General features: G+C 39.2%; 1 non-coding gene across 1 annotated transcript; it reads right to left on the reverse strand.

The window, feature by feature from the left end:
• Nucleotides 1-23041: 23041 nt before the first annotated feature.
• LOC148544326 (small nucleolar RNA R71) lies at nt 23042-23149 on the reverse strand. Its single transcript, XR_015900683.1, has one exon. It is a non-coding gene; the product is annotated as a small nucleolar RNA R71 (small nucleolar RNA).
• Between the last annotated feature and the right edge of the window lie 213 nt (nt 23150-23362).

Here is a 23362-nt window from a genome sequence, read left to right on the forward strand (position 1 = left end):
CTAAAGTAAAGAATAAATGGTGTTAAAAAGGCTCAACATTAGTTTATAAAGGATAATGAAAGGTCAAGGACATATGGGTATGTAAGCTATAGTGAAATAAGGCCTCAATTATGTAAGTGCATGCATATATCAAACAATGAAAATATAGAATCAAGCAAGACAAAGATCACAATTTTAGAGAGAACAACACACATCAAAACAAAATATTGGTTGATAAAATGCAACCAATCAAATAGGCTCAAAATCTCACTGGTTTTGTGTGTTCGAGCTCTAAAACCATGTTCCAAAATAAAACTCTTCAAGCAAGTTTAGCAAAAATTTTAATTCAAATTAGTGAACTGCTCTAAAACAGTTTCTTGGAAAAGAATTCATCACTTCAACCAAGTAGTATATACATGAAAGCAACTAACTACACATGCATTCTATTATGCAATGCAACAACTAACTAACAAAGAATATTAAACATTGGTGTTGAAAAGAAAGCAACTAACCTACGGAAGTCGGTATCGACCTCCCCACACTTAAAGATTGCACCGTCCTCGGTGCATGTAAAGATGTGCAAGTGGATGGGTTACTACAACTGATGCGCTTTCTTCAAAAGAGTGTGCGGAAGGACTTGTTCGTTGTCCCATTTAGAAGTTTTCCGTTTTCCTTCTTGGTGGCCATCCTGAAAGAAGAGGAAAAGGAAGAAGAATAACTCACAACAAGGATATGAAAACAAATAAAATATAGGTGGGCTAATGCCAAATAGTAATAAGGTTCTCAAATACATGGTAGCTACAACATGCAAGTGAGAAAACAATATAGGCAAAGGCATATCAATAGTGCAAGAATTGCAATAATGAGGGAGAGAGAGTGGGTCATGAAAGACAATATGAGTCCATATCAATGCACAAGGAATACAAGTGTCATAGAAGATTAGCATTGACATATAAATAATATCACCCAACAATGTTAAATAAGTCACTAAGTACCAAAACAATAGAAGAAATATATGCGACAGATGAGTAAGAAAATTCAACACCAATGGAAAAATAGCAAACTTAAAATGTAATGCCAAATGCAATAAACAAAAGAAAATAAAAGAGAATAAGGATGAGAAGTTAAAGAAATGAAGAGGAAGAAAGTAAGAAAGGAAGAAGAAAGAAGAGAGAAAGGAGAGAAGAAAGAAGAAAGAAATGAAAAGAAACAGGGCGCAACGCAACGCGTGCACATAGGTCACGCGTGCACGTGAAAACAGGAAAAGGCAGGTGACGCGTGAGCGTCGTCCACGTGTACGCGTGGTTGGCCCAAAATAAACAGTGACGCGTGAGCGTCGGTCACACGTGCGCATGACTTCTTTTCGTGCAAAACGCACGATTGCGGCACACCTCCAGCACAACTCTCTGTTCAATGTACCAAATTGCACTGTTTTTCATATCACGCACACGCGTCGCTGACGTATACGCGTGGAGTGACAAAATTGCTGGTGACGCGTACGCATTGGGTGTTTTATGCATCATGCACCCCACCCGCACAGTTCCAGCGTAACTCTCTGTTCAGAATACTAGAGAGCGAATATCCACATGACGCGTGCGCGTCATTGACGCTTACGCGTCAGATGCAATTTTTTTTTCTGAATAAAAAAGGAAACATGCTTAAGTAAAAATTAACAAAGACAAAGAATGAATTAAATAGAAACACATAAATAAAATAGAATTATAAAAAAAGGAAGATCATACCATGGTGGGGTGTCTCTCACTTAACACTTTTAGTTAAAGTCCTTAAGATGGACATTGGTTGAGCTCCTTGTCATGGAGGCTTGTGCTTGAACTCATCTTGAAACTTCCACCAACGCTTGGACTTCCAATAAGCTCCAACATGTCCAAGTGAATTCACCAAGCTTTGATGAAGTTCTTCACAAGTTTTGAGCTCCCAAAGTTGATCCTCTTGTATGCCGGGATCCCAAATCTTATTTCTACACCCATCTTTAAGTGGATCATCATTGTTCCAATCGGGTGGTAAGCAATCCAAATTCTCACTAAGGCATCCAAACAGCTTTTTAGACCCATTCAATTGAGCTATACACCAACCTTTGCATTTAGACTTTGAGCTTTCAACCACAATGAACCGAAACTTGCGTATCCAATCACTTACCATCGCCCTTTTACTCTTAAAACCACAAAGAGTGTGAAGTTGCCCATCCATTTCTAACAAAGCATATTCAAGTGGAAAAGTAAAATTTAAGGATAAGAATTTTACCCACTTGAATGTTGTGTTGGATGGCAATGGCTTGGGGAGAGGTGTTTCCAATGATTTTGCAAGCTCCACTCCCTTGTGCTCTTCTTTGAATTCTTCAACCTCTTTACACACTTCTTCAACATTAACCACTTCTTCAAGTCTAATGGGAGAGGATTCAATTGTAGATTAAAACTCATCAATTATTGAATCTATCTCATGATCAACCTCCTCAAAGTCATCAACCATGATATGCCTTGGAGGTTGTATACCTTCCTCAACATCAAATTCAAGTGTCTTGGAAGGAGGCTCTATGACTTGAGTTTTCCACGGAGGTTTTGCATCTCCTAAGTCTTCAACCACTTCCTCTTCTTCGATAATTTCGGCTTTCTCTACTTTCTCTAATACAAAATCAAACTCCTCCTTGATGTCTTCCACCTCTTGATGACTTTATTCAATTCCCACTTTCTTGTTAACATCTTCCAACTCTTCCTCATTGATCAAGTCATGTGTTAGAGGGTGTGTACATTCCTCCTCAACATTGGTTTCTGGTGCACGAAATTGTGATTCACACTTTTCACAACTCTGCACAACTAACCAGCAAGTGCATTGGGTCGTCCAAGTAATACCTTACGTGAGTAAGGGTTGATCCCACGGAGACTGTCGGGTTGAAGCAAGATATGGTCATCTTGTAAATCTCAGCCAGGCGGATTCAAATGGTTATGAGGTTTTAATAATTAAAAGATAAATAAAACATAAAATAAAATAAAGGTACTTATGTAATTCATTGGTGGGAATTTCAGTAAGCGTTTGGAGATGCTTTGTTGCTTTTGAACCTCTGCTTTCCTATTGTCTTCTTCTAACCATGCGTGCTCCCTTCCATGGCAAGATGTATGATCCTCTCGGATGAAAAATACCAGGTACGATCTCTGTACGGCTAATCAACTGTCGGATTTCTCGTCTCGGATGAAAAATACCATATACAGCTACCGCACGGCTAATCATCTGTCGGTTCCCGCTAGCGTCGGAGTAGGATCTCTCTATCCTTTTCCATACTGTCATTGCGCCCAACATTCGCAGGTTTGAAGCTCGTCACAGTCATCCCTTCCCAGATCCTACTCGGAATACCACAGACAAGGTTTAGACTTTCCAGATCTCAGGAATGCTGCCAATGGTTCTAGCCTATACCACGAAGGTTCTAATCTCAGATTCAGATGCTCTGTTATCAGGAAAGATGATGTGAATCATTGATTAGAAACCCAAGAGAATATACTCCGGCTGTCGTCCAATGACTATGTTGAACATCATGTAGACCGCTTGTGGTTGTCAGGCACGCGGATCTTGACTAAGCGAGTAACGAAGATAGTGGGTGATTGTCATGGGTCACTCCTTCATTCTGACTTAACTGTATTAAGTACAAGAGTATATCTTGGAGAAGAAGTAGGCGTGAATTGAAAGAAAAACAATAGTACTTCCATTAATTCTTGAAGAACAGCAGAGCTCCTCACCTTAATCTATGAGGTGTAGAAACTCCACCGTAGAAAATACATAAGTGAAAATAGTCTAGGCATGACCATGAGGCCAGCCTCCCAAAGAGGTTCTCAGAAGTCAAAAGTTACATAAGATGTAAAATAAATCTCTAAAAGTAGTTTTTATACTAAACTAGTATCCTAGGTTTACAAAAAATGAGTAACTAAGTGCAGATAGTGTAGAAATCTACTTCCGGGGCCCACTTGGTGTGTGCTTGGGCTGAGCATTGAAGCTTTCACGTGCATAGGATATTCTTGGAGTTAAACGCCAGTTTGGGTGCCAGTTTGGGCGTTTAACTCCAGTTCTGGTGCCAGTTCTGGCGTTTTACGCCAGAAAGTTTTTGGCTAGCTTGTAGCACCAGTTTGGGCCATCAAATCTCAGATAAAGTATGGACTATTATATATTGCTTGAAAGCCCATAATGTCTACTTTCCAACGCAATTGAGAGGGCACCAATTGGGCTTCTGTAGCTCCAGAAAACTCACTTTGAGTGCAAGAGGGTCAGAATCCAACAGCATCTGCAGTTCTTTTTCAGCCTCTGAATCAGATTTTTGCTCAAGTCTCTCAATTTCAGCCAAAAAATACCTGAAATCACAGAAAAACACACAAACTCATAGTAAAGTCCAGAAATATAATTTTTGCATAAGAACTAATAAAAATATAATAAAATGTAACTAAAACATACTAAAAACTATGTAAAAACAATGCCAAAAAGGGTATAAATTATCCGCTCATCACAACACTAAACTTAAATTGTTGCTTGTCCCCAAGAAACTAAAAACAAAATAAGATAAAAAGAAGAGAATATACAATAAATTCCAAAATTATCAATGAAGATTAAGTTCAATCAGATAAGCGGGACTTCTAGCTTTTTGCTTCTGAACAGTTTTAGCATCTCACTTTATCCTTTTAAGTTCAGAATGATTGGCATCCATAGGAACTCAGAATTCAGATAGTGTTATTGATTCTCCTAGTTCAGTATGTTGATTCTTGAACACAGCTACTTTATGTGTCTTGGCCGTGACCCTAAGCATTTTGTTTTCCAGTATTACCACCGGATACATAAATGCCACAGACACATAACTGGGTGAACCTTTTCAGATTGTGACTCAGCTTTGCTAGAGTCCCCAGTTAGAGGTGCCCAGAGCTCTTAAGCACACTCTTTTTGCTTTGGACCATGACTTTAACTGCTCAGTCTCAAGCTTTTTGCTTGACACCTTCATGCCACAAGAACATGGTTAGGGACAGCTTGATTTAGCCGCTTAGGCCAGGATTTTATTCCTTTTGGTTTAAAGGGTTATTGGCTTTTTCTGCTTGCTTTTTCTTTTTCTTTCTTTTTCTTTATTTTTTTCGCCATTTTCTTCTTTTTTTTGCAAGCTTTGTTTTTCACTGCTTTTTCTTGCTTCAAGAATCAATTTTATGATTTTTCAGATTATCAACAACATTTCTCTTTTTTCATTATTCTTTCAAGAGCCAACAATTTTAACATTCATAAATAACAATATCAAAAATATGCACTGTTCAAGCATTCATTCAGAAAACAAAAAGTATTGCCACCACATCAAAATAATTAAGCTAATTTCAAGATAAATTTCGAAACTCATGTACTTCTTTTTCTTTTTCAGAAAATATTTTTCATTTAAGAAAGGTGAGGGATTCATGGAATCATTCATAGCTTTAAGACATAGATACTAAACACTAATGATCATGTAATGAAAACACAAAAATGGATAAAAAATAAAGCATAGAAATCGGAAAACAGGAAAAAAAGAACAAGGAAATTAAAGAACGGGTCCACCTTAGTGATGGCGGCTAGTTCTTCCTCTTGAAGATCTTATGGAGTGCTTGAACTCCTCTATGTCTCTTCCTTGCCTTTGTTGCTCCTCTCTCGTGGCCTTTTGGTCCTCTCTGATTTCATGGATTATGTGATAAACTATATTTTATGATATATATTGTGCTCAATTTGAGTGATTTATTCAATCCTTCACCCACTTATTCATGTTAATTGCATGGTTTTACTTTTCCTTCCTTATTATGTGATGTATGTGAAAAACATATTTCCTATGCTTTAAAAATAATTATTTTAATTACCCTTTACTTCCTTATTTTAATTACCCTCAGATCTTCTAAGGCAGGAATGACTTAAAGGATGGAAAGGGAACATACAAAAATGGAAGGAAAGCACAAAATGGAGTTTTTGAAGAAACTAGTAGTGACGCGATCGCATGGACGACGCGGCCGCATGCCAACGCGAAATAGCAGTGATGCGACCACGTGATTGACGCGAACGCATAACTGAAGCGACCGCGTGACAAGGAAAACTCCAAATGATGCGACCGCGTGACCCACGCGAACGCGTGACAGAGGTCACGCACCAAAAAGTACAGAAAACGCTCCCAGCGATTTCTGAAGCCCTTTTTGGCCCAAATTCAAGTCCAGAAGGCACATATCAGAGGTTATGAAGTGGGGGAATGCATGCATTCAAAAGAAGAGTCTCCAATTAGTTAGTATTCATGAATTAGATGTAGTTTTGAGGGAGAGGTTCTCTCCTCTCTCTTTTAGGATTTAGAATTAGGATTTCTTTTGCTTTCAGGATTATCTCTTTCTATCAGGTTCAACATTCCTTTTTATTTATCTTCTCAATTTAGTTTATAAATTCTTCTATGTTACAGATTATTCTTTGAATTAATGTTATTTGAGGTATTTCAGTTTATTATTGCTCTCTTTTATTTATGTTACTGTTGCTTCCAATCTGAAGACATTTTTATTCCAGTAGATTTACTTTTTCCCTTTTGGTCTTGGTTAAGAAATCAGTAACTCAAGACTTATCAAACTCAACGTGATCGATAATTGTTATCTTTGCTAATTGAATTGAACTTCAATAATCCCAATCTTTTTCTAGGAATTAACTAGGATTTGAAGATCAAACTAATTAGTCACTTGACCTTCCCTTGCTCTAGTAAAGGTTAACTAAGTGGAATTAAGATTCAATTTTCATCATCATTGATAAGGATAACTAGGATAGGACTTCCAATTTTTCATATCTTGCCAAAAGTGTGTTTTACAGTTATTTATTTATTTTACAGTCTTTTACTTATTTTAATTTCAATTTAAATTACTTGTTCCTCATCTTCAAAACCCTGATTTACAATCTTCATAACCAATAATAAGAACATACTTCCCTACAGTTCCTTGAGAAGACGACCCGAGGTTTAAATACTTCGGTTATCAATTTTAAAGGGGTTTGTTACTTGTGACAACCAAAATGTTTGTAAGAAAGGTTGATTGCTTGACTTAGTAACTATATTTGCAATGAGAGTTTACTATAACCTCTAAACCATCAATCTTCAGTTCTTTCAAAATGGCGCTGTTGCCGGGGAACTGCAATCGTGTGCCTTATTATTGGTTATTGTAAATATTTTTCTTTTACTTGTTTATTTGTCTTTATTTTCCCCTTTTTATTTCCATTAGCTACTATGAATTCTCACCCCTCTCGCTTTGAGTTTGGTTCTAATATTGTTGAAAGGAGTGAAAGTTATAATAGGAACATGCATCAAGGTCAGAGCAATGAAAGATGGATGGAGCCAAGAGGATCTGATCAACCCTTTAGGCAACAACACCCTCCAAGATATCATGGACAAAGACCATTCTACAATGCATACCAAGCCGATTGACATGGTGGACAACCTTGTAGTTACCAACAAGCCCCACCCTGTGCTTATAGACCATCCTCTCAATGTAACTTCGAACCACCACACTCACAAGCTCGTTTTCACCATTCACCACCATATGATCCTCATTTACCCCAATTCCAATCCAATTACTCCCAAAAACCACCACTTTCCCATGTACCACGTCCAAATTCATCACTCCGAGAATTAGAGGTTCGCCTCAAGGAAACAGTAGATCAACTTCAAACAACCCTTCATCAACTGGAGCAAGCTGTAAGTCAATTATCTTCTAGACGTTCGAACATTCAAGGACCTCCCACAGCCCCATGTGGACAATTTAAAGAAGAGCATAGCATGAAAGAGATACTAGAAACTCCAGTGGACAGAATAGGGCATGACTTCGTATTGGAACAAGTAGAGGAAGCTGTCATTGTAAACGAAGAAGAGTTGGTTGAAGACTTAGGAGACGTTGAACTTCCATGGGAATTCAGAGTTATGGAGAATTCTGTTAAAAACGTTACAATTGATGCTAAGGAGGATAGTGCATAACTCCCAAAGCAATTCTTTTATGAAGAACTAGACGGAATAATCCAAGAAGCAAGTTTCCTTGATGATGATAATCTCAAGTCATGTTCTCCCAGTAATGAACTTGCATTAGCAAGTGAATTCTCTGAGATCGAAGAATCTTCCCCAAGTGAATACGAAGATGATGCGGAGGTAGATTTCTCTCAACCTCCCGTTTATGACTTAAGTGACGAGGAAGACATAGAAGGCTTTGATCAGGACATGGAAGCAATTGAAGAAGTCTGCAAGGAAGTGAAGAAATTCACCGAAGAGCACAAGGGAGTAGAACTTACAGAACCACTGGAAACACCTATCCCAAGGCTATTACCACCCAATACAAGCTTCAAGTGGGTACAATCCTTAACCTTTAGCTTTATTTTCCCACTTGAATATGGTTTGCTTGAAACAGATGGCCAGCTTAGAGCTCTCTGCGGCTTTAAGAGTAAGAGGAAAATGGCTCGCACTCAGAGCAGGTACACAAGGTTCAATAAGGTTCCACGCTTAAATTCGAAGTGCACGGATTGGCATCATGATCAATCGAATGGATCTCGGAAAACGTTTGGTCATCTTGGTGAAAATCTACTTTCTAAACCGCCCGGATGGAAAAATATAGATCGAGACGAAGGCGGATCTAAAAGCAAAGTTTGGGATCCTGGAATCTATTATGACATTCGTCACCCCGGGAGCCTGACAATCTGCTTGAAGATATTCAGAAGCTTTACATGCCTAGTTTGGGACCCCGGAGGCTGTTGGCATTCCAAACATTGGTGGAGATTTCTGGACGAATTTAAGCGCAAGCCGCCATAACAGGAAGCTCATCCAATGTCCAACTTAAGGACTTTAACTAAAAGTGCTAGGTGGGAGACAACCCACCATGGTATGGTCGTTTCTTTTTCAGTTTTATTTTGTGTTATTTATTTTTGTTTTCCTTTTCAATTGAACCTGAATATTATTCATTCGCATTGCATACTGCATAATTGCATACCTGCATAAAAAAAAAAGAGTAGGCGTACAACGCGATTGCATCACTCATGCGATCGCGCCAGTTGTGAAAAACAAACCCCCACGCGTCCGCGTCATTCACGCAGCCGCGTGACCTGAAAATCGGTGTAAGGATCCAACGCCCAGAAAGTTGGGCTGGAATCGTGCGGCTGTTGTACGTTTCGCACAAAACGATCCACGCGGTCGCGTCCATGACGCGATCACGTCACTTGCACAACACCAATCCCACGCAACAGCGTGAGCGATGCGATCGCGTCGCGTGGATTGCACAACACCCCAAAGGAGACAGAGAGTTGCGTTGAAACGACGCTGGAATTGCGCGTTTAGCACAATTTCCAACAACGCGGTCGCATGCCTCACGCGACCGCGTCATTCATCCTTTTACCCATTCCATGCGATCGCATCACTCACGCGATCGCGTCAACCCCCATTCCACCCCAGCCACGTGACCATGTGCCCCACGCGATCGTGTGGATTTAAATTCGATAACCCCCCAGCACGCGAAACCCTACCCATTCGCACGCCCCCAACCCCCTTCTCCTTCCTCTCTTCTCTACAACCACCACCACCTACTTCCAGCCACCACCACCGACCATCGCCCCACCATCGACCACCCAGACCCCACCGCCACCGCGCCACCCCCTTCTCCCCTCCATCTCTTTCTTCTCTTTCTCTCTCTCTTCTTCCCTTAACCACCGCTGCCACCACCGCGGACAACCACCGCCCACTGCGCCGTCACCGCTGCAAACCCCCTCTCTTCCAACCCCCCTCTTCACCATTACCCCCTACCCTACCGCCATTACCCCACCCGAACCCCCTGCTTCCGAACAGACAACACCGCCGCGCCACCCTCAACCACCGCGTCAGTCGCCACCACCACCATTCCCCAGCCATCTCTCTGCCCCACTTTCATTCATCCGCCTACCAGGTTCTGCCGAACGCCACCCTTCTTTCAATTCCCAGTTAATTACATATTTTTCTGTTTATGTTCATAATTAGGCTAGTTAGATATGCATGTTGTAGTGGATTCTAGGTGGTTAGGTAGCCTAGGATGTGGTTAGTGGATTTAGGCCTGATTAATTGCGCTGTTCGTGCTTCTTGTTTTATAATTTTCGCAATTCTGCTGTTGCTGTGATGTTAGTATTGTTCATATGCTGTTCTTACTGTTCATGCTGCTATTGCAAATGTCCTTTCTTGTTCACGCTAATTATATCTAATTGCAGTTTGTTTTAATTCATATGAACTGTCCTGCTTACTGTTTATTTTCCGAGAACATCCAATTTTAGCCGGAATGCTGCCCAATTTTCTGTAAACTGTTTTGTTTCCATTCATGTCTTGGTTTTGGCACTTTGAACTCTGCTTTACTCTGCTTTTACCAAACTAATTCATGAATACCAGGGCAAGCTTTCTTATTCTTTTTGATTTCCTGGCTCATAATATAAATTTCTGATGTTTAGCTTCCAATTTTTGATTCATCATCAACCTGATTCCCTTGTTTGGATATGAGTTAACTGTAGCTTCTAATTGAGAATGCTTGTTACTTAGAAAATGATCATCATGCCACTTACTCTAACCCACTTTTTACTAATTCACTAATTTTAACTTCCTAAACTCTTTTTTTCATTCCTAACCAACCTAACCTTTCAAAACATCTCTTCTGGTTTTTCACTATTCTCTTTAACCTTCTAACCAAGGCATGATGATAATTTTTCCTAATTAACATGATTTCTAATACATTTTGGATTGTTAATTTTTCTTCTTGGACTTTTAACTCCTATTCAATCCTTAATGCACATTTACTTAACTCATTTTCATTACTCCACTGCTTCTTTGCCACTATATGCTTATTTTGTGATTTGCATACTTGTTTTCCTGTTTTTATTATATCCTGATTTTCTGTTTTTCAGGATGTCTAACACCCAAAGAAAAGGAAAGCGAAAGGCAACAACTGGCAAACAGAAAAGAGGAGAATCCTCCATGTCCATCCTGGACATCATGCATGATGACTCCTGGCGGGAGAAACACTTTACCCCGCAGGAGAAGGCTGACCAGCTACTCCCTGCTACTGATCCCATTAAGTTTGCAAACCGATACTGCAAGCTGAAGTATCCGGTGTTTGCAACCTCTAGGAACCTGTACCTGGAGAGGACTCTGAAGATCCCAGAAGAACTCCAGCAATTCACCTCTGATCAGATCAAACAAAGAGGCTGGTTCTTCCTGGAGAGAAACCTGACTGAGGTCAATGCATCTTGGGTAAGGGAATTTTACTGCAATTACTTCAAAACTTCCCTAGATGCAGTACACCTAAGAAGGAAGCAGATATTGGTCACTGAAGAGGCCATAGAGGATGTTCTGAAGCTCCTGCCTAAATCCGATCAGCCAGATGGTTATCAAAAGGCTGAGGAGGACATGCGCTTCATGAAGTTTGACTGGGATGCCATCAAGGCAAGGATAGCCCTTGACCTGATTGTTCCATGGGTCATGGGTCAGAACACCACCATGCCTAAGGGAATCAAGCGGGCATACTTGAACGATGAGGCTCGGCTATGGCATCAGGTCCTAAGCAACTTTATTATGCTGAGTACTCACGAGACGGAGCTACCTACCGCTATGATCACCCTCCTATGGTGTGTGATGGAGGGTAAGGACCTGTACCTGCCACGCTTCATTCGGTACCACATGGCCAGGGTCCACGTCCGAGGCACTCTCCCCTTTCCATATCTGATTACACAGCTTGGCCGTCGAGCTGACGTGCCTTGGGAGGATGCTGATGAGAAGCCACTTGCTGCAGAATGTAAGAAAATTATCCCTCACAGCAGGAACTTTCTGGCTTTGGGCTACAGACCTCCATTCCTCACTCCTACTGATGAGACAGCCACACCATCTGCCGGCCCCTCTTCCTCTACAGCTACCCCTGCTAACACCACTGCACCTCCACCTGCCTCAGAGCCAGTTTATCACTTAGTGCACCGCCTGTTTCAGCAGCTAGACCAGATGGAGCGCTGCAACCGGCGGCGATACGAGAGATCTGAGCGTCGCAGTAAGCGACGCTATGAGCACCTGAAGCTGATGATCCGTTCTGGCAGCGACATCCCCTCCGAGCCTGACACCCCATCAGAGCCATCTGAGGAGGAGGCGGATGATCACGAGGCGGAGACCCATCCACAGAGAGAGGTTGCGCAGGCAGGCACAGAGCAGGCTACGCCCCAGCAGGAGGCCCCGCATCAGATTCAGGCTGCAGACCCAGAGGTTCCTATTCAGTCAGCACCTCCTCTGCAGCAGGCAGATCCTCAGACCACCACCACAGAGACTCCAGCTACCGATCCTTCCAGTGATGACACCCCTTCACACCCTGCTTGAGTAAGCATCAGGGATGATGCTTCATATTAAATGTGGGGAGGTCGCCATCTCTGGCGTATATTTTTTGGTGAACCACTACAGACTTTTTTTACTTTATTATTTTTCTGTATTTTTCTCTTTATTTTTATTTTTATTTTCTCAGTACTTATACATTGCTATTTTCATGTATTTTTACTATATTTCTGCATGTTGCACTTTAGTTCATATTTTAGCCATTTAGTTTAGTTGCAATTCTAACTTATTAGTTATAGAAAATATGGATTAATTAGTATAGTTTACCCGTTTTAGCATAAGATAACTTAGTTTAAATTAAAAATATAAAAAGGAAGTAAACAAGAGACTTTAATAGAATAAAAATAACCCACACCTTGTATATATAGTGTTACATGTTAGTTAGTTAACAACATTTCATCAAGGAGAAACACTAGAACTTTAAAGCCACCTTAAGATTTACATTGAGAATAATGGGAACTCTTAATTTTTACTTGCTTGACATATATAACTGATATATGATTTTGAGTTAGAGAACACACAGCCTGTGAGTTTTGAGCTTAATTGCATGGTTACATTTAAACCATAATATTTTATTCCTGTGTGTTCTGCCCTTCTTATTTATTCTGGTGTTCTTTACTTTGTTTTAATCTATATGTCCGATTATAGAATATAGATACATACCAAGAAAGTGATTGAGGCCATTGTTTGATTCTAGCTCACTATTCCCAAATTAGCCTACCTTTTACATCACCCTTGTTAGCCCCCTTGAGCCTTTAAATCCCCTCTTGTTTTATAACCACATTACTAGCCTTAAGCAGAAAAACAAAATAAAAATCCCAAGTTGAATCCTTGGTTAGCTTAAGATAGAAATTGTATATTGTGTAAGTGTGGGAACCTTATGGGAACATGGATGATAGAAACAAAAGGGTAGAAAGTTAAAAAGAATAAAAATTTTTATTTTTAAAAGTTTTGGGAAGCATGCTCATGTGAAATCAAAATAATTTAATTACCATGTGCATAAAAAAAATAATAAAAAATAAAAATTTTTTTATTTTTCAGTATTTGAATAAAGGGGATACAAAAGAATTCCCCAAATGCAAAAAGTGATGTACATGAAAAAAATAATAATAAAAATTAAAATATGAGCATGTAACATAAAAAGTGGGAAAAATATGGGAAAATGGGTAAAGAAGCTTTACTTTACAAAATATGTATGTTAGGTGAGATCTTAGACTAATCAAGGATTCACTTAATTAGCTCACTTAGCCTTATACATATACCCTTACCTTTATCTTAGCCCCATTACAACCTTAATTAAAGACCTCATGATTTTTGTATGCCTATATTCTATAATTGTTGATTGGTTAGATGAAGAACAAAGTTATAGAAAGTAAGGATAAAAAGAAGAATAGAGTGATTAACCCAATAAACACTGAGTGACTAGAGAGTAAACACAAAATCCAGTGAGGGTTCAATAGCTCATCAACATATATCTCTGCTTAAATTATTAATTGTCTTGCAAAATTGTAAAATGTTTTTCTCTCCCATCTCAATTGTAAAGGTACTTTATCACTATCTAAGGTTTGGCTATATATATGAGATTCCTTGAGAATGTGAATTAATTCAACTACATGTAAGCTTTATACACAAGGGAATAACAAATTAGAATTGCATGATTCATTTAGGTAGTTGCATTTAGAATAGATTGCATTGCATGAGATTCCACCACTTTAACCTTACCTTACTCTTTGTCTTGGATTTAGCATGAGGACATGCTATTGTTTAAGTGTGTGGAGGTTGATAAACCCATATTTTATGATATATATTGTGCTCAATTTGAGTGATTTATTCAATCCTTCACCCACTTATTCATGTTAATTGCATGGTTTTACTTTTCCTTCCTTATTATGTGATGTATGTGAAAAACATGTTTCCTATGCTTTAAAAATAATTATTTTAATTACCCTTTACTTCCATTCGATGTCGTGATTCGTGTGTTGAGTAGTTTTAGATCTTCTAAGGCAGGAATGACTTAAAGGATGGAAAGGGAACATACAAAAATGGAAGGAAAGCACAAAATGGAGTTTTTGAAGAAACTAGCAGTGACGCGATCGCATGGACGACGCGGCCGCATGCCAACGCGAAATAGCAATGACACGACCGCGTGATTGACGCAGACGCATGACTGAAGCGACCGCGTGACAAGGAAAACTCCAAATGACGCGACCGCGTGACCCACGCGGACGCGTGACAGAGGCCACGCACCAGAAAGTATAGAAAATGCTCCCAGCGATTTCTGAAGCCCTTTTTGGCCCAAATCTAAGTCCAGAAGGCACAGATCAGAGGTTATGAAGTGGAAAAATGCATCCATTCAAAAGAAGAGTCTCCAATTTGTTAGTATTCATGAATTAGATGTAGTTTTGAGGGAGAGGTCCTCTCCTCTCTCTTTTAGGATTTAGAATTAGGATTTCTTTTTCTTTCAAGATTATCTCTTTCTATCAGGTTCAACATTCCTTTTTATTTATCTTCTCAATTTAGTTTATAAATTCTTCTATGTTACAGATTATTCTTTGAATTAATGTTATTTGAGGTATTTCAGTTTATTATTGCTCTCTTTTATTTATGTTATTGTTGCTTCCAATCTGAAGACATTTTTATTCCAGTAGATTTACTTTTTCCCTTTTGGTCTTGGTTAAGAAATCAGTAACTCAGGAGTTATCAAACTCAACGTGATCGATAATTGTTATCTTTGCTAATTGAATTGAACTTCAATAATCCCAATCTTTTTCTAGGTATTAACTAGGATTTGAAGATCAAACTAATTAGTCACTTGACCTTCCCTTGCTCTAGTAAAGGTTAACTAAGTGGAATTAAGATTCAATTTTCATCATCATTGATAAGGATAACTAGGATAGGACTTCCAATTTCTCATACCTTGCCAAAAGTGTGTTTTACAGTTATTTATTTATTTTACAGTCTTTTACTTATTTTAATTGCAATTTAAATTACTTGTTCCTCATCTTCAAAATCCCAATTTATAATCTTCATAACCAATAATAAGAACATACTTCCCTGCAGTTCCTTGAGAAGACGACCCGAGGTTTAAATACTTCGGTTATCAATTTTAAAGGGGTTTGTTACTTGTGACAACCAAAACGTTTGTAAGAAAGGTTGATTGCTTGGCTTAGTAACTATATTTGCAACGAGAGTTTACTATAACCTCTAAACCATCAATCTTCAGTTCTTTCAGGATGATGGAGTGCTCTTGGTGCTCTATCCTTAGTTGCTTCATGTTAGAACTCAAATTTCCTAAAGAGGTGTTGAGTTGCTCCCAATAGTTATGTGGAGGAAAGTGCATCTCTTGAGGCATCTCAGGGATTTCATGATGAGGAATTTCCTCATGCTCTTGTTGAGGTCCGTGAGTGGGCTCTCTTGTTTGCTCCATCCTCTTCTTAGTAATGGGCTTGTCCTCTTCAATGAGGATGTCTTTCTCTATGACAACTCCAACTAAATTGCATAGGTGACAGATAAGATGAGGAAAGGCTAACCTTGCCAAAGTGGAAGGCTTGTCAGCCACCTTGTATAGTTCTAGAGATATGATCTCATGAACTTCTACTTCCTCTCCAATCATGATACTATGGATCATGATAGCTCGGTCCACAGTAACTTCAGACTGGTTGCTAGTAGGAATGATAGAGCGTTGGATGAACTCCAACCATCCCCTAGCCACGGGTTTGAGGTCAGGCCTTCTCAATTGAAACGGCTTGCCTCTTAAGTCTCTCTTCCATTGTGCTCCTTCCACACAGATGTCCATGAGGACTTGGTCCAACCTTTGATCAAAGTTGACTCTTCTAGTGAAAGGATGAGGATCTCCTCTCATGATTGGCAAGTTGAATGCCAACATTACAGTTTCTGGACTAAAATCTATGTATTTTCTCTAAACCATTGTGAGCCAATTCTTTGGGTTCGGGTTCACACCTTGGTCATGGTTCCTAGTGATCCATGCATTAGCATAAAACTCTTGAACCATTAAGATTTCGACTTGTTAGATGGGGTTGGTGAGAGTTTCCCAACCTCCTCTTCTTCGAATCCCACGTCGGATCTCTGGATATTCACTCTTTTTGAGCATGAAGGGGACCTCGGGGATTACCTTTTTCTTGGCCACAACTTCATAGAAGTGGTCTTGATGCACTTTTGAGATGAATCTCTCCATCTCCCATGACTCAGAGGTGGAAGCAATTGCCTTCCTTTTCCTCTTTCTAGAGGTTTCTCCGGCTTTAAGTGCCATTAATGGTTATGAAAAAACAAAAAAAAAAGTAAAGCTTTTTCCACACCAAACTTATAAGGTTTGCTCGTCCTCGAGCAAAAGAAGAAAGAAAGAAAGAGAAGAAGAAGAAATGGAGGAGATGGAGGGGAGGAGTGGATTTGGCCAAGGGGGTTTAAGTGTGTAAGATGTGTGAAATTGAAGGTGGTAAGGAGGGGTATTTATAGGGTAAGAGAGAGAGGAAAGTCGTGTATGAGGTGTTGGGTTTGGGAGGGAAATGATTTGAATTTGAATGGTGAGGTAGGTGGGGTTTTATAATGGATGGATGTGAGTGGTGAAGAGATTATGGGGAAGAGGGTAGGATTTGATAGGTGAAGGGTGGTTGGGATAGGTGGGGATTCCGTGGGGTCCGCAAATCCTGAGATGTCAAGGAATTCTGCTCCCTGCACCTTTCTGGCGTTTAAACGCCCTCTGTGTGCCATTTCTGGCATTTAACGCCAACTCTGCTACTTTTTCTGGTGTTAAACGCCAGGTTGATGCCCCTTTCTGGTGTTTAACGCCCATCAGACACCCTTTTCTGGCGTTAAACGCTAGTCTGTCTGCCAATTCTGACGTTTAATGCTAGCCAGACACCAGACACCCTTTTCTGGCGTTAAACGCCAGTCTGCCTGCCAATTCTAGTGTTTAACGCCTAGAATGCTGCCAGACTGGGCGTTAAACGCCCATTCTGCTATCCTTACTAGCGTTTAAACGCCAGTAAGCCTGTCCTCCAGGGTGTGCTATTTTTTATGCTATTTTTGATTTTGCTTGAATTCTGCAGTTATTTTTGTGACTTCACATGATCATCTACCTAAAGAAAACATAACATGACAATGGAAAATAAATAAATATAATTAAATAACATTGGGTTGCCTCCCAATAAGCGCTTCTTTAATGTCAATAGCTTGACAGTGAGCTCTTAGAGAGCTTCACAGAGACTCAGAGCTTAATCGTGGCCTCCCAACACCAAACTTAAAAGTTGAGTGTGGGAGCTCTGTTTGACTCTGTATTGAGAGAAGCGTTCTATGCTTCCTCTCCATGGTTACAGAGGAGGATCCTTGAGCCTTAAACACAAGGTAGTCCTCATTCAATTGAAAAACTAACTCTCCTTTGTCCACATCAATCACAGCTCTTGCTGTGGCTAGGAAGGGTCTTCCAAGGATCATGGATTCATCTTTATCCTTCCCAGTGTCTAGGAGTATGAAATCAGCAGGGATGTACAGGCCTTCAACCTTCACTAAGACATCCTCTACAAGTCCATAAGCCAGTTTCCTTGATTTGTCTGCCAGTTCTAGTGAGAAATTAGCAGCTTGTACCTCAAAGATTCCTAGTTTCTCCATTACAGAGAGTGGCATGAGGTTTATTCCTGATCCCAGGTCACACAGAGCTTTTTCAAAGGTCATGGTACCTATGGTGCAAGGTATTAAGAACTTTCCGGGATCCGATTTCTTCTAAGGTAATTTCTGTTGAACCAAGGCATTCAGTTCATTGATGAGCAATGGAGGTTCATCCTCCCAAGTCTCATTACCAAATAACTTGGCATTTAGCTTCATGATTACTCCTAGATATTGAGCAACTTACTCTTAAACAATATCTTCATCCTCTTCAGAGGAAGAATACTCATCAGAGCTCATGAATGGCAACAGTAAGTTCAGTGGAATCTCTATGGTCTCTGTATGAGCCTCAAGTTCCTTTGGTTCCTCATTAGGGAACTCCTTAGTGGTCAGTGGACGTCCATTGAGTTCTTCCTCACTGGAAATCACTGCATCTTCCTCCTCTACAGGTTCGGCCTTTTTGGACATATTGATGGCCTTGCACTCTCTCTTTGGATTCTCTTCTGTATTGCTTGGGAGAGTACTAGGAGGAATTTCAGTAACTCTTTTACTCAGCTGACCCACTTGTGCCTCCAAATTTCTTATGGAGGACCTTGTTTCAGTCATGAAACTGAGAGTGGTCTTAGATAGATCAGAGACTATGGTTGCTAAGTCAGAGAGGCTCTGCTTAGAATTCTCTGTCTGTTGCTGAGAAGAAGATGGAAAAGGCTTGCTATTGCCAAACTTATTTTTCCCACCATTATTATTATTGAAGCCTTGATTAGGCTTCTGTTAATCCTTCCATGAGAAATTAGGATGATTCCTCCATGAAGGATTGTAAGTGTTTCCATAGGATTGATGAGCGGATAATTTATACGCTTTTTGGCATTGTTTTTAGTATGTTGTTAGTAGGATCTAGTTACTTTTAGGGATATTTTCATTAGTTTTTATGTTAAATTCACATTTCTGGACTTTACTATGAGTTTGTGTGTTTTTCTGTGATTTCAGGTATTTTCTGGCTGAAATTGAGGGACTTGAGCAGAAATCAGATTCAGAGGTTGAAGAAGGACTGCTGATGCTGTTGGATTCTGACCTCCCTGTACTCAAAGTAGATTTTCTGGAGCTACAGAACTCGAAATGGCGCGCTTCTAATTGCGTTGGAAAGTAGACATCCAGGGCTTTCCAGAAATATATAATAGTCCATACTTTGGCCAAGAATTGACAACGTAAACTGGCGTTCAACGCCAGCCTTCTACCCAAATCTGGCATCCAGCGCCAGAAAAGGATCCAAAACCAGAGTTGAACGCCCAAACTGGCACAGAAACTGGCGTTCAACTCCACAAATGGTCTCTGCACGTGTCACACTTAAGCTCAGCCCAAACACACACCAAGTGGGCCCCGGAAGTGGATTTATGCATCAATTACTTACTCATGTAAACCCTAGTGACTAGTTTATTATAAATAGGACCTCTTACTATTGTATTAGGCGTCTTTTTGACCATCTTTGGATCCTGGATTGTATTTTGATCCTGTGATCACGTTTTAGGGGGCTGGCCATCTCGGCCATGCCTGGACCTTTCACTTATGTATTTTCAACGGTAGAGTTTCTACACTCCATAGATTAAGGTGTGGAGCTCTGCTGTTCCTCAAAGATTAATGCAAAGTACTACTATTTTCTATTCAATTCTTCTTATTTCGCTTCTAAGATATCCATTCGCACCCAAGAACGTGATGAAGGTGATGATTATGTGTGACGCTCATCACCATCTCCCCTACGAACACGTGCCTGACAAACACCTCCGTTCTGCATGAAATAAAGCTAGAATGAATATCTCTTAGATCTCCTAACCAGAATCTTCGTGGCGTAAGCTAGAATGATGGCGGCATTCAAGAGAATCCGGAAGGTCTAAACCTTGTCTGTGGTATTCTGAGTAGGATTCAATGATTGAATGACTGTGACGAGCTTCAAACTCGCGAGTGCTGGGCGTTAGTGACAGATGTAAAAGGATGGTGAATCCTATTCCAGCATGATCGGGAACCGACAGATGAATAGCCGTGCCGTGACAGGGTGCGTGAGCATATTATTCACTGAGAGGAGGGGATGTAGCCACTAACAACGGTGATGCCCTTGCATAAAGCTAGCCATGGAAAGGAGTAAGACTGACTGGATGAAGATAGCAGGAAAGCAGAGGTTCAGAGGAACGAAAGCATCTCCATTCGCTTATCTGAAATTCCTACCAATGAATTACATAAGTATCTCTATCCCTCTTTTATTATATCATATTCGAAAACACCATTATCACTTTATATCTTCCTGACTGAGATTTACAAGGTGACCATAGCTTGCTTCATACCAACAATCTCCGTGGGATTCGACCCTTACTCACGTAAGGTATTACTTGGACGACCCAGTGCACTTGCTGGTTAGTTGTATCGAAGTTGTGACAATTATGAATTAAGATCAAAGCACCAAGCTTTGGAGCCATTACCAGGGATTGTTCGAGCCTGGACATCACAATTTCGTGCACCAAGTTTTTGGCGCCGTTGCCGGGGACTTAATTGTTCCTGTTTGCCGCCAAGAATCGTCTGAGATCCCAATCCCGGCAACAACATCAAGTTTTTGGCGCCGTTGCCGGGGATTGTTTGAGTTTGGACAACTGACGGCTCATCTTGTTGCTCAGATTAGGTAATTTTCTTTTCGTTTTGTTTTCAAAAAAATCTTTCAAAAATATTTTCAAAAATCTCTCATATGTTTTCAAAAAAAAAAAATAAAAATGTTTTCAAAAATTTATTCAAAATTTTTAAGAATGAATTCTAGTGTTTCATGAAGCATGTGAAGCCTGGCTGGCTGTAAAGCCATGTCTAAATTCATTTGGACTGAGCCTTGCAATTTGTTATCAAGAGCAACTTAGTTGTTGCTCATCCACCTGCTGCTGATCCATGATCACCTGCTGAAGCTTGGCTGGCCATTGGCCATGTCTAGTGTTTTGGACTGGAGCTTTCTTTGAAAGCTTGGCTGGCTAGTGAGCCATGTCTAATTCCTGGACTGAAGCTTTAGACTAACATGGCAAGATTCCTGGAATTCATATTAAAAATTTTTGGAATCCTTATTTTTCCTTTTAATATGCGAAAAATATAAAATAAAAATCCAAAAAAAAATTTAGAAAATCATAAAAATCAAAAATATTTTCTGTTTCTTGTTTGAGTCTTGAGTCATATCATAAGTTTGGTGTCACTTGCATATGCATCTAGCATTTTTCGAAAATATCATGCATTCATAGTGTTCTTCATGATCTTCAAGTTGTTCTTGGTAAGTCTTCTTGTATGATCTTGATGATTTTTTGTTTTGTGTCTTTTCATGTTTATCATATGCATTCTTGAATTCTTAGTGCCTAAGCATTAAAGAATTCTAAGTTTGGTGTCTTGCATGTTTTCTTTGCATTAAAAATTTTTCAAGAATATGTTCTTGATGTTCATCATGACATTCAAAGTGTTCTTGGTGTTCATCTTGACATTCATAGCATTCTTGCATGCATCACATGTTTTGATCTAAAAATTTCATGCATTGCATTTTTTTTTGTGTTTTTCTCTCTCATCATAAAAATTTCAAAAATCAAAAAAATATCTTTCCCTTTTTCTCTCATCAAATTCGAAAATTTGGATTGACTTTTTCAAAAATTTTTAAAATCAAATTGTTTCTCATGAGTCAAATCAAATTTTCAATTTGAAAATCTTATCTTTTTCAAAATCTTTTTCAAAAATCAAATCTTTTTCAAAATTCTTAGTTATTTTCGAAAATTCCAAAAATATTTTTCAAAAATCTTTTTCTTATTTTTATATCAAATTTTCGAAAATAACATAATCAATTAATGTTTTGATTCAAAAATTTGAAGTTTGTTACTTGCTTGTTAAGAAAGATTCAAACTTTGAGTTCTAGAATCATATCTTGTGATTTCTTATGAATCAAGTCATTAATTGTGATTTTAAAAATCAAATCTTTTTCAAAAACTAATTTCTATCATATCTTTTCAAAAATATCTTCTTATCTTATCTTTTTCAAAAAAATATCTTTTCAAAATATCTTTTCTAACTTCCTAACTTCTTATCTTTTCAAATTTGTTTCAACTAACTAACTAACCTTTTGGTTGTTTCTTAACTTTTTCAAAACTACCTAACTAACTCTCTCTCTCTCTAATTTTCGAAAATATCTCCCCTCTTTTTCAAAAATTTCTTTTTCATTAACTAATTATTTTTATTTTTAAATTTTAAAAATTTTTCGAAAATTTCTAACATTTTTCAAAAACCATTTTTCGAAAATCACTAACTCTTTTTCAAAATAATTTTCGAAAATTATCCCTCCCCCATCTCATTCTATTTATTCATTCATATCCTAACATCTCATCTCACCTCTCTTCCATCCTCACAGTTGTGTTTCTTCCATTATATTACATTCTTTGTCTCCCCCTCTTCTTCCACTCACACAGGGATCCCTATACTGTGGTATAAAGGATCTCCATTATTATTATTATTTTTCTATGCCTTCTTCTTTGTCATATGAGCAGGAGCAAGGATAAGAGCATTCTTGTGGAAGCAGATCCAGAACCTAAAAGGACTCTGAAGAGAAAATTAAGAGAAGCTAAAATACAACAATCCAGAGAAAACCTTTCAGAAATTTTCGAACAGGAAGAGGAGATGGCAGCCGAAAATAATAATAATGTAAGAAAGTTGCTTGGTGACTTTACTGCACCTAATTCCAATCTACATGGAAGAAGCATCTCCATTCCTGCCATTGGAGCAAACAACTTTGAGCTGAAACCTCAATTAGTTTCTCTGATGCAGCAGAACTGCAAGTTTCATGGACTTCCATCTGAAGATCCTTTTCAGTTCTTGACTGAATTCTTGCAGATATGTGATACTGTTAAGACTAATGGAGTAGATCCTGAAGTCTACAGGCTCATGCTTTTCCCTTTTGCTGTAAGAGACAGAGCTAGATTATGGTTGGATTCTCAACCCAAAGACAGCCTGAACTCTTGGGATAAGCTGGTCACGGCTTTCTTAGCCAAGTACTTTCCTCCTCAAAAGCTGAGCAAGCTTAGAGCTGATGTTCAAACCTTCAGACAGAAAGAAGGTGAATCCCTCTATGAAGCTTGGGAAAGATACAAACAGTTGACCAAAAAGTGTCCTTCTGACATGCTTTCAGAATGGACCATCTTGGATATATTCTATGATGGTTTATCTGAGCTATCAAAGATGTCACTGGACACTTCTGCAGGTGGATCCATTCACCTAAAGAAAACGCCTGCAGAAGCTCAAGAACTCATTGACATGGTTGCTAATAACCAGTTCATGTACACTTCTGAAAGGAATCCTGTGAATAATGGGATGCCTATGAAGAAGGGAGTTCTTGAA

This window comes from Arachis ipaensis, chromosome B9 (assembly GCF_059453495.1).
Source record: "Arachis ipaensis isolate K30076 ecotype BB chromosome B9, ASM5945349v1, whole genome shotgun sequence".
Taxonomy (NCBI): Eukaryota; Viridiplantae; Streptophyta; class Magnoliopsida; order Fabales; family Fabaceae; genus Arachis; species Arachis ipaensis.